The sequence below is a fragment of the Suricata suricatta genome, chromosome 16 (genome assembly GCF_006229205.1).
Source record: "Suricata suricatta isolate VVHF042 chromosome 16, meerkat_22Aug2017_6uvM2_HiC, whole genome shotgun sequence".
Lineage (NCBI taxonomy): Eukaryota > Metazoa > Chordata > Mammalia > Carnivora > Herpestidae > Suricata > Suricata suricatta.
In genome coordinates, this window is record NC_043715.1 from 20116845 (window position 1) to 20135499 (window position 18655).

General features: G+C 37.2%; 1 long non-coding RNA gene across 1 annotated transcript in view; it reads right to left on the reverse strand.

Moving 5' to 3' along the window:
* LOC115280697 overlaps window positions 1–18655 on the reverse strand; it is a 218011-nt gene that overhangs the window by 26503 nt on the left and 172853 nt on the right. The window contains exon 5 of the long non-coding RNA XR_003903892.1: window positions 300–428. This is a non-coding gene — a long non-coding RNA (uncharacterized LOC115280697). The remainder of the gene's footprint in view (window positions 1–299; window positions 429–18655) is intronic.

Consider the following 18655-nt stretch of genomic DNA (forward strand, 5'->3'; position numbering starts at 1 on the left):
TATATCCCAAATAGCATCATTTCAACATATAATTACTATGAGTCATTAAGATATTTTGCATCTTTTTTTTTTTTTTTTTGCTCTTTTTTTTTGTACCAAATCTTTCAAATCCAATATCCACATCTCAGTTTGGACTAGCCATAGTTCCAGTAATGCTCAATTGCAGTGTGTAACAAATAGCTACCATATTAAACAGTTCCGGTCTAGCAAGATAAGAGGCAGGCCTGTAGAAAGATAAGAACACTAGAAAGATGGAGAGAAGTGAGTGAGAAAACAAAGGAAAAAAGGGTCAAACCCACCTTTTAAGAGCAGTCAGCCAGTGGCAGCAAAATATGCAGCTTTCTGTCTCCTGTGATAATCAAGCATGGGCCCATTTTCCTTATTCCTTTACATAAGAAGATACAAGCCAAAGTGTTCTTTAAATTGCCCTAGAAGTTAAGAAGAAAAATCATTTTCAGTATGTTTATTTGTTCTTTTTTGCTTTTCTTCCCCCCATATGTAGACTGCCAAGTGCCTTTTAATAATTCCATATGAATTAAAGGAACAGTGTTTCTCATCAAGGAGACACCTGTGCCCATTGCTTTCCCTTCCCCCAACCAGTGATGGTGCTGTGATGGCTGCCCAGTATGCAACTTTGATCGAAGTGTGTAAAATCAGGCAACAAAAACATGGGCCTCGATGAGCAGGATGAGATCAATCTCTGGAGGAAAGGGTGTGGACGACAGACAGAGAAAGAGAAAAGGAGAGAGAGCTTTGGTTTTTTTTTAAATTTTTTTTGAGAGAGAACTTTAAAACCATTATGCCTCAAATCCCACAGTCATTTGGCTTTCAAATGATTTGGGGCTGCTGCCTACTCTGGGAAAAAAGTGACTTACTTATGGTCTTTAAGAAGGGACAGCCTCTAGAACCAGAACTAGGCAGTAAAATAAAGCATAATTGACTAAGTGGCTCAAAGGAAGGGAAGAAATGTAATTCAATAAGTAAAAGTACTAAAGAGATATGCAAAATTCGTGGGTTTCTTATGCCTGGCATTTTAGGATAAGACTGTTCCCTATTTTAAAATTGGACTCTTTGGCAGGATTACTCAATATCAGCAGCATTGAAGTTGGCTTTAAAACCATAATTTAAGGTGTAAATTAAGGTGACCTCAACTAGGATGAAATATCTTTAAAGAAGCTGAGTTATAAAATATGAGCCATTTTCAGGAAATGGGAGACAATTGGGAGCTGTTGAAAATGAACCAACACAAGTGAAAAGGGGAAATAAGGAAACAGATTACAGGACAAAAGCCTGAGCACCTAATTTAAAACAAAAATGGTTTTCTATGGTTTATGATGAGTGATAAACAGAGTCCACTGTGTGGCCATAAAAATACATCTTTAGCTCAGAAAATATGAGTCTCACTGTCAGTTTAATGTAGTGATTTAAGTTCATAGCCTTTCTCCTTGAAGGAGTTACAAGGCTGAAGTTACCATTCTAAATGATGTGCATTTGGAAATTATGAACTATGACCAAGAGGCATTAGTTTTTAGTGCAACTTAATCATGAATTTACCTATTTCCAGTTATTGTTTAGTTACATATTTCTTAGAGCAGCTAGAGTAGTGGAGTTTTAATAGCTATAAAACTTCATTAAACTGGCATTGGACTTCAGAGAAAAACCCCATAAAACTGGAAAGAAAGCCCAGCACTGGAGTTCTGCCTCCTCTGGCTCCAAGTCAACTTTGTTATAACAAAGTCGTTCAAAAGACTCAATGAGGAGTCAAGAAGGTTTATTGAGAAGCCTTGTGGTGTTATAGCAGAAAATCTCTGATTCACCAAGAAGACTAATGAGCATAAAAACCATAGGAAATTGAGATAACGCTTCCTAAAATGCACTATAATAGCAAACAGGCATGTTGACTCTATTGACATATAAAGACAAAGTCAAAAAAAAAGACAAAAGGAAGGAAGGAAGGAAGGAAGGAAGGAAGGAAGAAAGAAAGAGAGGAAGAAAGAGAAAGAAAGAAAGAAAGAAAGAGAGGAAGAAAGAGAAAGAAAGAAAGAAAAGAGGGAAAATATAAAATAAACTTGAGGATTATAAAATAATGTTCATTCACTTTTCTGTGTCCATAGAAAGTCTACTCCCTGTGTCTGGGTAGCAGTCTCCAATCCCAATCTCAAGGTCATTATCTTATAAACATACTCAGGAAAGAGGATTTTCACAAATCACTGATTGTCAAGCAACATTAAACAAAGTACAGGAGCCACAATATTTTAAATGAGGAGCATAACCGAGAAACCATCAAACTGCAGATTCAGAACAAATACAAAAATCCATTTCTGTCTTCTGGAAATTTCTAGGGGGAAGCTGGAGGAAGTGGAAACCAGGAACCAACATTTCTGAGCATGTATTGTTATTAGATGCTCTGCAGCCTTCTTACACAAGCTGTGGTCCATAGGTCTCATCTGAGAGGTTATTAGAAATGCTGAATCACAGACCCTCCTTTGTACCTGATTCCTGTTATAGGTTAACAAACCTGAGTAAAATGGAAAATCATTAACCGGCTGTTTTGGCTTCTGTAAATTGTTTTGCAGATGCATCTCCCTGTTCACTGTTCTGACTGTGTGGTAACTGCTAAAACATTGAGATAAAAGCTTACATAGCTCCCTGTTAAAGTTATCAGAAGGTGTGATTTCCACCTGCTTGCTAAGCACAACTTACTAACACCTGGCAGAGACAGAGTTAACTGATGAGAAATCCTCCCCATCTCCTAGTACCTTAGATGTATAACTATGATTAGTCATTTTCAAGGGACAAAGAGTCTTGGAGTGGTGTGTCCCTGCCAACGATTGTGTTTTTTTTTGTATTACAATGTGATTGGCTACTATGGAATGCTATGATGTGATTGGTTAACTCAAAAATGACATATTTTGTCCATATAATCTCACTGCCGCCTTTGTTCAGGGCCATTCTCTGCTCCTTAACACCAAGGAGATCAGATTTTGCCTGGCTGTAAATAAAAGCATGCAGCCATAAATATAATCATGCCTTGCTTCTATTCGGTGTTGGTCTTTTCAACAGCACCACAACAACTCCAGGTAATTCTTAGGCACATGAGACATTATTTGAGAAGCAAAGCTTCATACCACTTTTGTCAATAGCATCATTAAAGACTGATAATAATTCTACTAGTTGCTACTGTAGGGGCCAAAGGCAGGTGACCCCAAGATGAGTTACTTTGCTATGAACATTTTTTGGAGTTAAAAGCAATCCAAACTCACCAGATGTGGGACAAAAAAAAAAAAAAAAAGAGAGAGAAAGAAAGAAAGGAAAAAACCCTTTACCTAGCCTTCAACTGCCTGCTTTACCAGGAAGAGAGCTATTAATAGTGGTATTAATAGTGATTCTTCTTTACTAGAGAAAACTCTGTTTTCCAAACAATCCCCCCAATTTCCTGCTAATTGTCTTTCTCCTCTTTGTATCCTCAGATCCCTACTCCTATCCTTAGCTCAACTAAGCATTATGTTGCCTGAATGTCTTTGGAATTTCTACCTCTGTGTGGATTCTGTGTACATACACTATTTCATTTGATTTTTCTCCTGTTTTTTTTTAATAATTTTTATTTTATTTTATTTTATTTTATTTTATTTTTTGAGAGACAGAGGGAGACAGAGCATAAGTAGGGGAGGGTTGGAGAGAGTGGGAGACACAGAATCTGAGGCAGGCTACAGGTTCTGAGCTGTCAGCACAGAACCCAACATGGGGCTCCAACTCAAGAACCACATGATCATGACCTGAGCAGAAATCAGACGCTTAATTGACTGAGCCACCAAGGCGCCCTGATTTTCTCCTGTTAACCTATCTCATGTCAGTTTGATTCTAAGTCCAGCTAGAAGCACCTTGAAGGGCAGAGGAAACTCTTTCTCTCCAATATTACCTCTCACCTTAGAGACAGGAAAATAGAAACTCTAAAAACTGCCCTGCTCTGCTAGCCAACTCTAGAAATGCAATTCCAACTTAACTCATTTAAATTCCTCTGAAAACAAAAATATGTAGAGAAGCAATTGAAACTTAAATCATTCAAATTCCTCTAAAAACAAAACTTACGTTCTTTTTTTTTTTTGCTTTGTCATATCCTTATATGTATTACACATATTTTATATTTATCAGTAAATAAAAACAAACAAAAAGAAAGATTTATCAGATCCTGTTTCACTTGTTCTCATTTGCATTTCCCATTTGCATAGAGTGGCTAACAATTGCTTAATTGTGGTTGGATTATGAGTTTATTTGTGGAGTACTTGTTCTGTGTCCAGTGCTTTCTAAAATATACCCACTCTCTTAGGATGATGGGTAGACAGATGGGTTGAAATTTAAAATCAAAGTAAGACTAACACTTTTGAAAAAAAGATTGAAAAAATATTTAAAATCTGTAAAAATCACCAAAACAATTTTCTGTTTACAGAGCCATAGGGGGAAAAAAAAACTCCAAACAAACTAGCCATTGTCCAAAGCAATCTGTCAGTCTAAAAATGGAGGTGAGGATATCAAAGGAACAAACAAACAAGATTTTGATAAAGTTCCGTCCCCAAAATTTCAAATATTTTTTTTAGGCAAGACCTTCACTTGTTGATTTTCCTAAAGCAGCATGATTGCCACAGTTAAGGGAATACAAATCCATGTTGTAGGCTATCTGGATAACAGCTAGCTAACCAATCATCGCCCCTCTCCCCACCACAGTCTTGCAGAAAATGCTAGCACAAAGCAGAGAAGCTTGGGGATGGTGACAGTAACTTGACTTGTTTGTTTATGGGGCTGGTGAAGAATCAGGCTGTATTGGTGGGGTCAGTGTGCGGCAGATGTAGACCCTTGCTTCTCCTCTCTTCATGAGGTAGAGTCTAGTTTTCCTCACACTAAGTCTGAGATGACCTTAGCTGGTTGTTTGACCAGTGGCAAGTGATGTTCTGGGACTTTGACACTTGGTTACAGGATTGGTGCAGCTTCCAACAAGGAGCCTCTGCATTCTGGAAGAGTCCTGAGTGTCCAAGTAACAGGGTGTACTGCCTCATCCTGCCTGCTGGGGAGACCACATATAGGTGCTTTGGTTGACAGTCCCAACTAAACCCAGTCATTCTGTCACCTTCCCCTCCTGGACCCAAAGCTCCAGACACCAGGATGAAAGCATTTTGGACCTTAGAGTGTGCTGGCCCAATACCAGTAAATGGCTTTTACTGTTGCACCCCCTACCACCATTTCAACTCCTGATTCACAAATTAATGAAATATAATTGATGGTTATTGTTTTAAGCCAGTTGGCTAGTTTGGGAGTAGTTTATTTTTTTCTGTTTTGTTTTAGAAATGCAGCCGTACAGAACCGGAACAGCTGGAATGACCAAATCTATTTATGAGGAAGCTTTTACTCTAGATCCAGTTCATAACAAAAGAAATCAAATAATGCTAAGGAATAGATTTACTTTGCAAATATGTAAGGAAATTTAAGAAATGTGTGAATTGATTATGCAGTAAACAACTAGTCAAGAATCACAACCTTTCTTCATTGTCAAGTGTGCATTTAAAGTGAGGAATTATGACCCTCCCTACCCAAAAATGGAGCAAAGCAAGATTATTTGAAGCCAGAAGCTACTAGACTATGCTGATGATTTAAAGCTTCCAACACTTCTTTATGCAACAGCACCTTGTTGTTCCAAAGCAATTACTGCAAAGATTACTGCAGATGAAATGAAGCAGAATGTTGGCTTTATCTTCATGTACACTTTTCCATGTAGTAAAATCTCTCCCACTTGTCTCTGCTCCTTTGACATTAGATTGATCAGCTAACTAGCTTTAGAAGCAAAAGATCAACTGGTTGACAAATTGTTCCCCTTGACTTCAAAGCACACGGAGGTCTATGTTTTAGGCTTAATGATTTTAAATCACCCTTCTCCTTACAACAAAATGCATGATGTGACTTAATCAAATCTTTAAGCAGTTTGTAAAACACGGATTGTTTGTGTATGTCGGAGGCATTAGAGTAATAAATGCATGTGGAGTGGATACAGGTCATAATGTCTTCTATGTGCCCCGTGAACGTACAGGATTCTATTGAATTAAACAGACGTCCCTGCTAACCAAGAGACTACATAAACGGACTCAGCTATAAATTAAGCAGACCTCATTAGCCTGTCTTTCTGGGGGAAATGCATTCCTTTTTGTGAAACAGAGTGAAATAAGATCTCAAGGGCTCACATAATAAGAAAATGGAAGATTCTACCTCCTAAAAGCAAAGCACCCAATGATTTAAATATGATTCATCCACCAATTTTGGCTCATGTTCAGGGAATTGAATATTAATAATTATAAAAATATCATTTGTTTGTAGTATAATATTAATAATGTGATTGCAGATATAATTATTAACACCAGCAATTACAGTTCTATTTAAGACAATTTTCTTAAAATAATAGGGGAGGCAGACAACTTTTAGAATCTAATAAAATTAGGGACTTTTTACCAAAGAAGAGAATGCTTACATGCAGAAAATCACATTGTCAAAGGGTTTAATATGTGCCTGAACTTATCTAAGGACCTCCTGGGAGGGGTTTTTGGTTTCTAGGTTAAGAATCACAAGAAACGTACACAAACTGAGCTCATTTTTAATATACTGTTTATTTCATTAATCAACTCCACATGTTACATGTTCTTAGCCTCATTTTAGTGCTGGGAAAACTGAGTCTCCAGAGGTAAACGGGTGAAGGGACTGGGTGTGCATGTCATGTTTGTCTGTTTTCAAAGCCCTTCATCTGTGGAATTATGTCAATTAAATAGAAGTAGTCGTCTTCCCTTGAATAACTGTTTTATGGGAATTCTAACCCTTCATCTTTGTTGAGACTGAGGACAGAATGACGATGGATAATGTACCCTCTCCTAATTCCCAGATACTGGAAAGGCACCATGTATTATAATCAATGGAAAAAATTGAAAACAAATACACTCATTCTTATCTTAACACATATATTAGTCATCAGTAGGCACTTAGTAGATGATTATAATCTATCATTTGTTTTTTTTTTTAATTTTTAAGTTTATTTGTTTTGAGAGAGAGAGGGGGAGAGAGAGAGAGAGAGAGAGAGAGAGAGAGAGAGAGAGAGAGAGAGAGAATATGAGTGGTTTTAGAGGGAGAGAGAGTGAAAGAGAGAATCCCAAGCAGGCTCCACAGTGTCATCACAGAGCCGGAGGTGGGGCTCAAACTCACAGACTCCAAGTTCATTATCTGAGTCGACACCAAGAGTTGGACACTTAACCAACTGAGCCACCCAGGTGCCCCAGTCTATCAATTATATGTACTGGCTAAGTTGTTTCCTTTTTCTATAGGTATTATTTTTCTCTTCTATTAAAAAAAATGTTAAATATTTTAAGGTGTGTGTAGTTATAAAACTGTCAGAGTTTTGAAATATAAACTGGGGCCCAGGAGTAGGCGAGAAAGAAAGAAAGGAGGAGGTAGTGGGGAAAACAGAGAGAGAGAGAGAGAGAGAGAGAAGGATAGAGAGAATGCAAAAGAAGAGACTTATTAGCAGGGAATGCAGTGAGATCTATTCCCGTTTGTGCTGGGGGCTTTCCTTCAGACAGACCCCTTCAGCTCAGGCATGTCTAGCACCATTGCAAGCATCTGTTTTATGCTGACAAGGCTGTATTCACTCTAAATAGCAAAAATGCAGTTGTTTTTTAAAATGTTTTCTTCCTTATGTTATGGTACTTTGTGTCTGAACCAGGGTAAACACTTTCTCCTACATTTGCAATAACATTAATAGCACATATGAGTCTACATGTTGTGGGATCTCATGATTAATCAGCATTCTCTACCCCGGACTTTGTTGAAGAACTGATAGGCAGTTCCCGTTGGTGTCGTAGGTGACATTAGCTTTTTATAAGCTCTTTTCTAAAAGCAGGTAGGGGTTTTTTTTGAAATTACTATAATAATTGTAGATATTCATGAAAAAATGAAATGCTTCAGAAAGAAAAATCAGTTAAATAATAAAAGCCATTTTACCAATGCCTTAAACTAGCTCCAGTTTCTAGAAGCACCCCTGTTAAGAATATCTTACGTATATGGCCCATTTGTCTATCATAATTTATATATAGCTACAGACAGTGGTTTATTATAAGAAAATATTTCAAAAAGTAAACATATATTGTGGAACATTTAAAATTATGTATTTTAAGCAAATTCCCACATTTATAAAAAAGGTCTGTTACATTCTTTTTATTGGCTGCATACAATTCCATTATATATACTCTATTATTTATTTGATCCACTATTGAGAATTCTTTATTTTCCTTAGAACTTTACTATTACAATAAATACTTGAAAAACACCCTTGTGCAATACCTTTGCACGCTTGAGTATATGAATGTAGTGTATAGATTCTAAAAGTGGCTGGGTCAAAAATGTATTGTCTTTAGTACACATGTGCGTGTGTGTGTGTGTGTGTACATGAGTGTGCATTTAAAATGTTGACAGATACTGCTTGCAAAATGGTTGTGCCAATTTTCATTTCAACAAACTAGATGAGGCAGTGTCTGTTTTCCCACTTGGTCAAAATCCAGAATTACCAACTTTTTTTTTCATGCACAGCCCCTGATATTAGTTAATTATGGCATCTTAATGATTTCTACTGTTTCTCCATGTAAATTATTAATGCACCCCATTCCCCTCACCTCTTAATAATCACCAAATATCTCTGTTTCCATTTTCAAATCATTGTTTTAGAACAATGCGTTACTTCTGGAGCACTGCTTCTATTTGCTGATTGTAATTTACACAGGATGAATTATCCTTTTGGATCTTACAATTTCCATATTACTCTCTCTTGTCTCCCATTTATTTAGGCTGTTGCTTGCTAATATATTCATTTATATTCCATCCATTTCCAAGGCTGATTTGAAGTGGCATATGATAAAATAGCAGGCATAAAGAAAAATAGCATTGAAATGGAAGGAAAAAAATCCTTAAAAATTAATATTGTGACTTTAGCAGTAAATCTAGTTTGGGGATTTCTAGATATCAAGGCCAGAGGAGCAGTCAATGTTTTGATAAATGCATAGCCTATAGAAACAGAAAGCATATTATTTCATATGGAGATAAACCTTTTTTCCGATACTCAATTATTTAATGAATGATTCAGGTAGACATTAACAATAGAACACACTGCATTCTCAAAACTTATTGGCCACATAAAGCAGAGAATTTCTTTATAGGACTGCTTAAAAAAAAGAGAGAAATATAACTTTAAAATACCATTCAAAAGGCATTTCTTGTAAGATAGAAGAAACCTAGCCATTACTATAAGATCTTAACTTGAATATAATTCATTTTTATTATATTTAATGTATTCCCTAAATGCATAGGCTCGCTGCTATTGTTATACGAATTTTAGGTCTGAAGAGAAAAAGAAATGTGAAATATGTTTAATTGTCTGAGCAAAGGAATGCTGATGGTAATTATGATAAAGATAATTATGATTTATCCTTAAGTAAATTGTACATGCTCCTTTATGCCACTGGTTTCCAATATCATTCTTTTTTTCCTCATAGTAACACAAGAACTTCAGGTAAACCAACTGAGAGAAATTTGGGAACATAAGTAACATTTCCCAGTATTAATTCACTCTAATCCCATTTACCAACTAGACGACATCATCACACCAATTCACCAGGCTCTGAGCTCGTATTATGTTCAGGAGACAGAGCTCATGTTTCCTACTCACAGGGGTCTCTGCGCTACTCTGGTGAATGCCCTGCTCCTTTTTTTCCCAATAAATTTGTCTTTGGATACTTTTCCATATGCCATTTATCCTCAATGGAAACTGTAGAAAAAACTAGGCAGAAAACCCAAATAAAGTGAATTCTACCATTTGACAAATATATTTTTCTTTAAAGCCTTATTTAGCTGCACCCATTGTATCCACTGGAGAGAGTCCAAATGCTAACCCTTCCTTTGCTTGTATGTATTCCCACTTCCCCTGTAGCACGTCGGAGCATTCTGGACTATGTGTCTTCTGAAAAGACATGACAGTCCTGCTTCCCAGCTTTTCCTCCTAGAATTCTCATTGAAAGAATTCTTATTGCCTAAAGCTCTTCTATGGTGAATCAATAACTTAATATTTTTTATACTATACACTATGGCTTATAAAACTCTATTGACGTGATCATTTCATTCAATTGAAGAATATACATTTGTTTAAATATATCTAGTAGGAGGTCCTATGAATTTAGGAAACAATAAATAAATATTTCCTACACAGACAAATAAATGTTTCTTAAACAAATAAATAATAGAACCTTTTCAGTCACTCATCAGGCATTTGTTCCTAACTGTGCTCTGTAAGGTGGGAGGTTCTATAGATGCAATGAGGGCTTCTCATAATCCCTGCCTCAAGAAGCCTGAGTGGGAAGCTTCATCCACATACTCAAAGCTACTGATGGAAAGTAGCAATGCTAGAATAGAGATATGCTTGGATTGCTCTGAAGTTGCCCAGGAGGGCACATGTACATCTTCACGTGTGCTCAGGAAGAGTTTCACAGAAAAGCAACAATGAAGCATGACTTGGAACCTGAAGGTAAAACACAGACAGAAGAGACACTGGACCAGGGCTCCTGGGTGGCTCAGTCAGTTAAATGTCTGACTCTTGATATCAGCTCTGGTCATAATCTCATGGGTCATGGGTTCGAGCCCTGCATCAGGCTCTGCACTAAGTGTGCTTGGGATTCTCTCTTTCTGCCCCTCTATGACTCCCTCTCTTTATCTTTATTTCTCTCAAAATAAATAAGTAAACTTAAAAAACAAATGATGTTTACACTGGATAGAAGTAACAGTGTAGGCGCTCACATGGAGGCCTTAGACTCATATTACAAAGAACATACACTCACAAAATACCACACATGGAAAAGAAATACATATTCTACCTAAGCTATTACTAGCAGATTAATATGTTACCACTCCTAGGGTTACTTGCATATAAACAGAAACACAAAAGAATAATCTGAAATAAAAAGACATCAGACATAAGGATAAACCACACAGTATATACTAATCAGAGGCTAATGTACTAACTTAATAATTTATATTTGGACTGTTTACTCAAATAAATAATTGAGGGAAAGTGTGCTTGGGTCGTTCAGTCAGTTAAGCATCTGACTCCCGAATTTGGCTCAGGTCATGCTGTCACGGTTCATGAGTTCAGGTCCCATGTTGGGCTCTGCACTGACAGCGTGGAGCCTGCCTGGGATTCTCCCTCTCCCTCTCTTTACCCCATCTCTCACTCTCGAAATAAATAGACTTTAAATAATAATTGAGGGGAGAACAAATTAGAGTGAAGGCCAATGACCAAGTACATTTGAGACACTCAATTGTATGGAAAAAAAAAAGAAAAAGTCTACTGACTTTTACTCACCTTCAGTATTTACATTTAGCCCAACCAATGCTTGTAACATCTGGGTATGTATAGTGACTTTGGAGCTTATCTCCTGCCTCCTAGCCATGTGCAAGCCACAATGAGGGGTCCTTCTGAAATGCCAGCCAGATTATGTCACTCTTCATCTCATAGCCCACCATCTACTACCTGTCTCACATGGAATAAATTCCATCAATTCTTACCCTGCCTCTAAAACAGTAAATAAGCTGGCCTCTTGCTACATCTCTCCCTCTCTCACTTCTTTTCCCACCTCCCAAAAGTCATACAGCTTTCATTTTTAAAAGAGTTTATTAACTTACTGAGAGAGAGTGGGGGGGAAGGCAGAGAGAGGGAGAGAGAGAATCCCAACTAGGTTCCCCACTGTCAGAGCAAAGCCCCAAGTGAAATCAAGAGTCAGATACTTTACGACCTGAACCATCCAGGGGTCCAGCCGCCCCCATTTTAACCCTACAAACTGTATTCTCATTTCAGGACTCCTGCATTGCTCCTGTGTAAGACATCCATAGATTGCTCCCTACCTCATTTAGGCTTTTGTTCAAGTTGAGGTTTTTCGGAGATGTTTTCTCTGACTGTTTTTTATGAAACATTATGTCAACCAATGCTTTGGCTCCTTGCCTGTTTTAATTATCTTTATAGCACTTACTTGTTTACCTTCTATTTTCGCCCAATTAAAATGCAATCTCCATGAGAGAAGGGAATATTTCATATATGACTATCTTTCCTGTGCTTAGAATAGAGCCTTACCCATGGTATGGCACTCTGTAGATACTCACATAGGAAATGAGCAAATGCCTTTCAGAGCTCTTAAACTGTTAATATGCATCACAGAAAATAAAATGAAGCATAAAGATCCAACCAAATGATATGATACTGGGTGCTTGTTAACAATTTGGACATGGAGCTATCTTGCAAATTCTTTCACATTTACCCATCTGTTTAGCAGTTATTTACCTATCATGCTCCTACCAACTTAGCATGGAACCTATCCTATTATGAACACACTTTGGGAATTCTCTAATAATAGATACCAAGAGAAGAGAAGTATCCCTATTTTGGGACTTGCAACGAGTTGAGTCAAAAAGGGAATGAAATGGTCTGTCAGTCTGTCTCAATAACAGTCTACAGTTGGGAGTTAAGGTGACTCTGGTCTCTGTAATCAAGAGAAAGATAAAACAGAAACTCTGGCTAAAGCCATGAGCACACTCTCAGAAGATAGGTGATAAGATTATTAAAAGGAATGATGGTTAAATTGCTAAAATGAAAGTTGTGATAGAGAAACAGACACACACACACACACACACACACACACACACACACACACACACACACTGCTACTTGTATCTGCATAACTGCCTAATTTATCCTTTTGGATTTGTTTCTCCAAAGAATCTAGTCTAAGAGAGAAGTTAAGAAAAGGAGAAAATATAGTACAAAAAAACCCACACAGATAATGAATTGGATATCTAGTTTTAAGTAAAAACTTTATTTAGATCTGTAACCAGGGAGCAGTTAGAAATTTCCATAAAAACTTTGGAGCCCATTGCTTGTCTGGCCAGTTGGAAGTGATTTCTGAGGGCTGTAGTTTCAATAACATGCTCTAGATTCATGGACAGAGAAGAAACACTTATGAGAGAGAAAAGGGACCTAACAGTAGGAAAAAAGAAGAAAGAAAGGAAATCAATGAGGGAGAAAGAAAGTAAGTAAGGTGGGAAAGATCTAGCAAGTGCCATGGGGTTCTCTACTCATTTTCTCCTGGAAAGCTCTAAAATTTGTTTCCAGAAGAGATGGTTATTCTCAAAATTCTGTATTTATTTTTCTTCCTTGGGAGATTAAAAAAATATTGAAGGGTTGGGGAGAAGGGGTTGCATTTAGTTTCCATGGAAATACCTCTGATTCTATAGTGGCACCTCTATCATATCTTAATCAACATGTTGTTAATAAGATAATTGGATGCTGAATTATAAATATGAGCAAAGAGAGAAAAGCAAGACATGGTAGGGGAAGATTTGTGGGGAAGTCACTCAGCCCCAGAGAAGAGCAGGGGCAGATGGGCCTGGATGGAAGAGGTCCCAGGCTCAGCCCTGTCCCGCTGCTGTGTGGAGCACTTTGCCCAGCGCAGGGGCGATGAACTGAAAGAAATCAGGGTTTAGATCTGGATTCTGCCAAATAGCCCCGTGACCTTGGGACATTCCTCACAGTCTCTGGGCCTCATATTTTATTTAAACTTTGAGATGAAGATAATCATGCCTACCATGGACAATGCTCCATGATTATTAAACAGCATAAGAACATGAGGTGCTTGGTGTGTGGATGGGGCATATTTGATATTCAATAAATGTTAATTCATCCTTTTCCTGAGAGATCATTATCTTTCACCTGCTCAGTGTTAATTTATTCAACAAATATTGATTGACCAACTCTAGGATGTGCTAAGCACTAAGGATGAAATGTTGAGGTAGAAAAAAAGGGGGAGGGCAAAACCTAGTCATTTATGACTGAATAATAATAATAATTATTATTATTAATATATCATTATCACTATTATTATTGCTATTATTGGAATTGCAGTTTGTATTTCTGGAGTTGTTGAGGCTTCAGTGCCCTGGGGTGAGAAGTGGGTCATTTCACTCTAATGACAAAAGTGACTCTGCACCTTCATGATATTGCTTATCTCAATTAAAATTCTTCTGCATTCCCTAAAAGTTCTCCAGAAATATTCTGAGGCCAGTTATGTATATCAGTGATTGTCACTGAGATGACATCATAGACCTAAAAACGTATGATCTTTGCTCCTAGAGGCTTACAGTCTATTTTTACAACCCTGGTCTGTTACCTAGCATCTCATACAAAATGCATCTACATCATTGTGTTGAGTTGGAGACCATTTTTGTTGCTCTATAATATTTCATTGCTGTGAATGTATCATGATTTATTTATTCATTTTACTGCCAGGCTTTTGGGTAACTTCTGGTCTTGGACTATTACCAATAATGCCACTGTGAGAAATTTAATACAGTACCTGCATTTTGGTGAGGATATTATGAATTTTTTGATTATATACCTAGGTGTAGAAATATTCATCAAGGGTGTGCATACGCATATGTTGAACTTTGGTAAACAGCTGCCAAAGCAAGTGGTGGTGTCGGTTTACTCCTCCACTAGTAAGGAAGACTGCCCTACATTAACTTCCATTAGAAGGCTTTCGTTGCTCTACATCCCAACAAGAGTTGGTATCATCAGTCTTTATCATTTTAGCCACTGTGACTGGCTAGTAGATCACTGTGATTCAAATTTGCATTTCCATGACAATGGGAAGGTATGTGTTCATATATATTCATGTGTTGGTTATCCATTTGCATAGCTTCTTTTAAGAATTTTTTTAATGTTTATTTATTTTTGAGAGAGAAAGAGAGCAAAGTGCAAGTGGACGAGGGGCAAAATGAAAGAGAGACACAGAGTCCAAAGCAGGCTCTAGACTCTGAGCTGTCGGCACACAGCCTGACTCAGGAACTGAGAGATCATGACCAGAGCCAAAGTCAGACACTTAACCCCACTGAGCCACCTAAGCAGCCCTGCACAGCTTCTTTTGTAAAGCTCTTGTTCAAGTCTTTTGTCCTTCCCTAGTGAGTTGTATTTGTTTTTCTTACTGATTTGTTGGACTTCTTTATGTATTCAATATTCCCAAAGTGTGCTTTGGATATATGCACTCAAAGTATTTTTTTTTTCCTGCTCTCTGGGTGGTTTTTTCACAGTTTTAATGATCTGTTTTGACAAATGGAATTTCCTAATTTTAATAAGATTTAATAAAATAGTGAATCATCTTTTTAAATCTTTTATGATGAGTGCTTTTTTCTGTTGTTGGTTTTTAAGAAACTGTTCCTTACTCCACGCTCAAGACACATTTGACAATGAAAAGTGTGTTACAATATTCTCAGACAAAGGACATAACTGAACTATGCTGGGCAAACTGAGACCTGTGTTCGTTCTAAGTATTTTCTCCCCACTCTACGTTACACCAAACCAGTGAGTCTCAATCTTGGTGGCATATTAAATTACCTAAGAAGCTTTTAAAAGCGATTGCTGCCAGATGAACCACCTCTGACCAGTGAATCAGGATTTCCCAGGTTGTGGTAAGGGGTGAATGGTTTTCTTTTGGTGGGGGGTATTATTTCATTGTTGCTCAGGTGACTCTGTGACATACTATGTGTGGCAAAAAACACCATTCTGGCCTAGTGTTTCTCAAACTATGGTTATATGAATCCTTTGAGGCCTTACCTAAATAAAAAAAATTATCCCATCCTGGGGGCAAGGTGGAACACAGAACTTCTATTTAACTTCCGGGTGATGCTAATGTTTCTGGTCCACAGATCACAATCTGAGTACAAGGGCTCTAGATCAGATTTTTCTGCCTGGGCACTACTGACATTTGGGATTAGATAATTCTTTCTTGTGAGGCACTGTCCCATGCACTAAAAATTTTTACCAGCGTCTCTGGCACTACCCACTAGATATTAATTGCATCCTTCAGGATTTAACAAACAAAAATGTCCATGCATTTGGGGAGAGGGGGATTAGACTTAGTTAAGAATCATTTGTCTATACCTTTTAGACACAGCTCTAAATGGCTGAGACACTCCGGAGATTACCATGGTGGATGCCAGGCTACATTATCAAACAGTTGATTCGATCAAATATTATATAAACATTGTATAGAATTTTATTGTTATGACTATCACAATTTTGATTTACAAAGTCAAATCAACTATTCCACATCTGGATTGGTTGAGCTGCTTACATAGCAGCTTATTTCCTCTGAATAAGATGACAAAACATGGCACTTGATCTGTAGACACTACCTGATTTGGTGCCCAGTTATAATAGGTACCCTTGAGGTATGGTGGAGGAAGAGAGATAAGGGTGTGAATCAACATTCCTTCACAAAGGATTAAAAACAAGCATATATCTTTCACCACAATAAAAATTTCTTAATGTCTATCCCCAAAATGCAAAATGCCTCTCTCAACACATCACCACTTTAAGTTATCAGAGCATAAGATCTCAGAAAGACATTTTTAGTATATTTAGTAAAGCCCCATAGATTAAACCAACAAACAAACAAACCAGTGCTCCGTTACTCCGTTATGGGGGAGGGGGGGAGAGACTAATACAGGCATCTGTTCTTACCGCTGAAATCCTACATCTTGTGGATCATACCACAGCTGTTTCCAGAGCCATTCTTCCTTCTCTACTTCCCTGTGACGTCACAGCTGGCTTCTCATTCATTTCTCCCACTTTTGCAAAAGGGATGCTCTGGTGCACAGAGGCATAATAACTTACTTTCCAATCCTCCTTGTGCTTTAATTTTCTAGGGATCAAAATTCAAGGAAGTTCCAACTGATAAAGCACAATGGACATCTTTATGGCCACAATTATTATCATTAGACATCCACTACTTTTTTTTTCCTTATAAAAATGCTTCTTACTACATTCCTTTTACTTTTTTTTTTTTTAAAGAAAGAGCATGCCAGATAGAATAGAAGTAATCAGAATTCTGAATGCCAAATGGGATTCAAAATACCTATGAATAATCTCAGTTTAATATGCTCTTAGCTTTGGCTTAGATAAGAAATCCCAGCCATAAAATAGTAGAAGAAAATTGATGTAAAGAAATTGTTCAAAATGTAAAGAATGTATCTTTTGCATTTGCAAGCCTTCAATTACCCTTACCCTGGCAGTTTCCAAAGATATGATCTATCTTTGAAAGATGGACAAAAGGTCTAAAGAAGAGTCATGGAAATGAAAACAACTCTAAAGTTTCAAACATCAAATATACTAAGAACATCAATTACTTTAAGTTTTTCTGTATGCATTAGTCAATCTAATTCAAGCAAAATTATCAACACCCATTATGTGCTATTCAACAGGCTGAAGAGGCAGGAACATTAAGATATACTTGGTTCAAGCTCTAAGACCTTCACTTTTTAATGTTGAAAACAAGACATGAACTTCAATCATCGTTATTATTATTGTCAACATCACCATCATTTTATCAACAATATAGCAATAATATATATTAACAGGTGTTGTGCCCTAAGAAATGATGAGTGTTTTTTTTTAATTTTAACATTTTGTGGGCTACAAAATTCAGGAAAATTCATTTGAAATAGATGCTGTTTTAGAAAGATGTTTATGAGAGTGGGCACCCCTGTCGTGTTCCTGATCTCAGGGGGAAAGCTCTCAGTTTTTCCCCATTGAGGATGATATTGGCTGTGGGCTTTTCATAAACTGCTTTTACAATGTTGAGGTAAGTTCCTTCTATTCTGACTTTCTCAAGGGTTTTTATTAAGAAAGGGTGCTGTATTTTGTCAAATGCTTTTTCTGCATCTATCGACAGGATCATATGGTTTTTTTCCCTTCTTTTGTTAATGTGATGGATCACATGGATGGATTTGTGAATATTGAACCAGCCCTGTAACCCAGGAATGAATCCCACTTGATCATGGTGGATAATTATTTTTATGTGCTGTTGAATTCGATTTGCTAGTATCTTGTTGAGTATTTTTGCATCTGTATTCATTAAGGATATTGGTCTGTAGTTCTCTTTTTTTGCTGGGTCTCTGTCTGGTTTGGGTATCAAGGTGATGCTGGCACTGTAGTGTAAATGATGGGAAATAATTGCATATGTTAAAAAAATTAAAACAAAACAAAACAAAACAAAAAAAAATAGAATGATGTTTATGTATCACATAAGTGCAAAAATAAATAGAGGAAATATATTTGGGCCTTTTAAGAGTTGTAAACAAAATTAAAAAAAATAAAAACCAAAAAAAAAAAACAAACCTTACAAGAGTTTATTTGTGCAGGCAGTGATGCCTGGGGGGAGGTAGTCACAAAAACGAGGTATGGCCAGAACACAGCACTGTTGAAGAAACTGGGGGGTTGAAGGTAAGCGTAGCACAAAAAGGTTCTAATATGAATGTCAGAATACATGGAGACCTTTACATGATAGTTCCCAAGAATACGACACAATGTGAATTATACAGATGCTCTGGAACATGTGTAGAAAATGTCTAACTTGAAACCCAATCCATCAGTCACTCTGGTTCTGTGAACTGCATGGTCTCACAAGAGGTTCCCCCTAATAAGCCCTTGTCAGAAAACTTCTCTGCCATTTCTCTGAAAGGCAGTGAATTAGACTCTCAC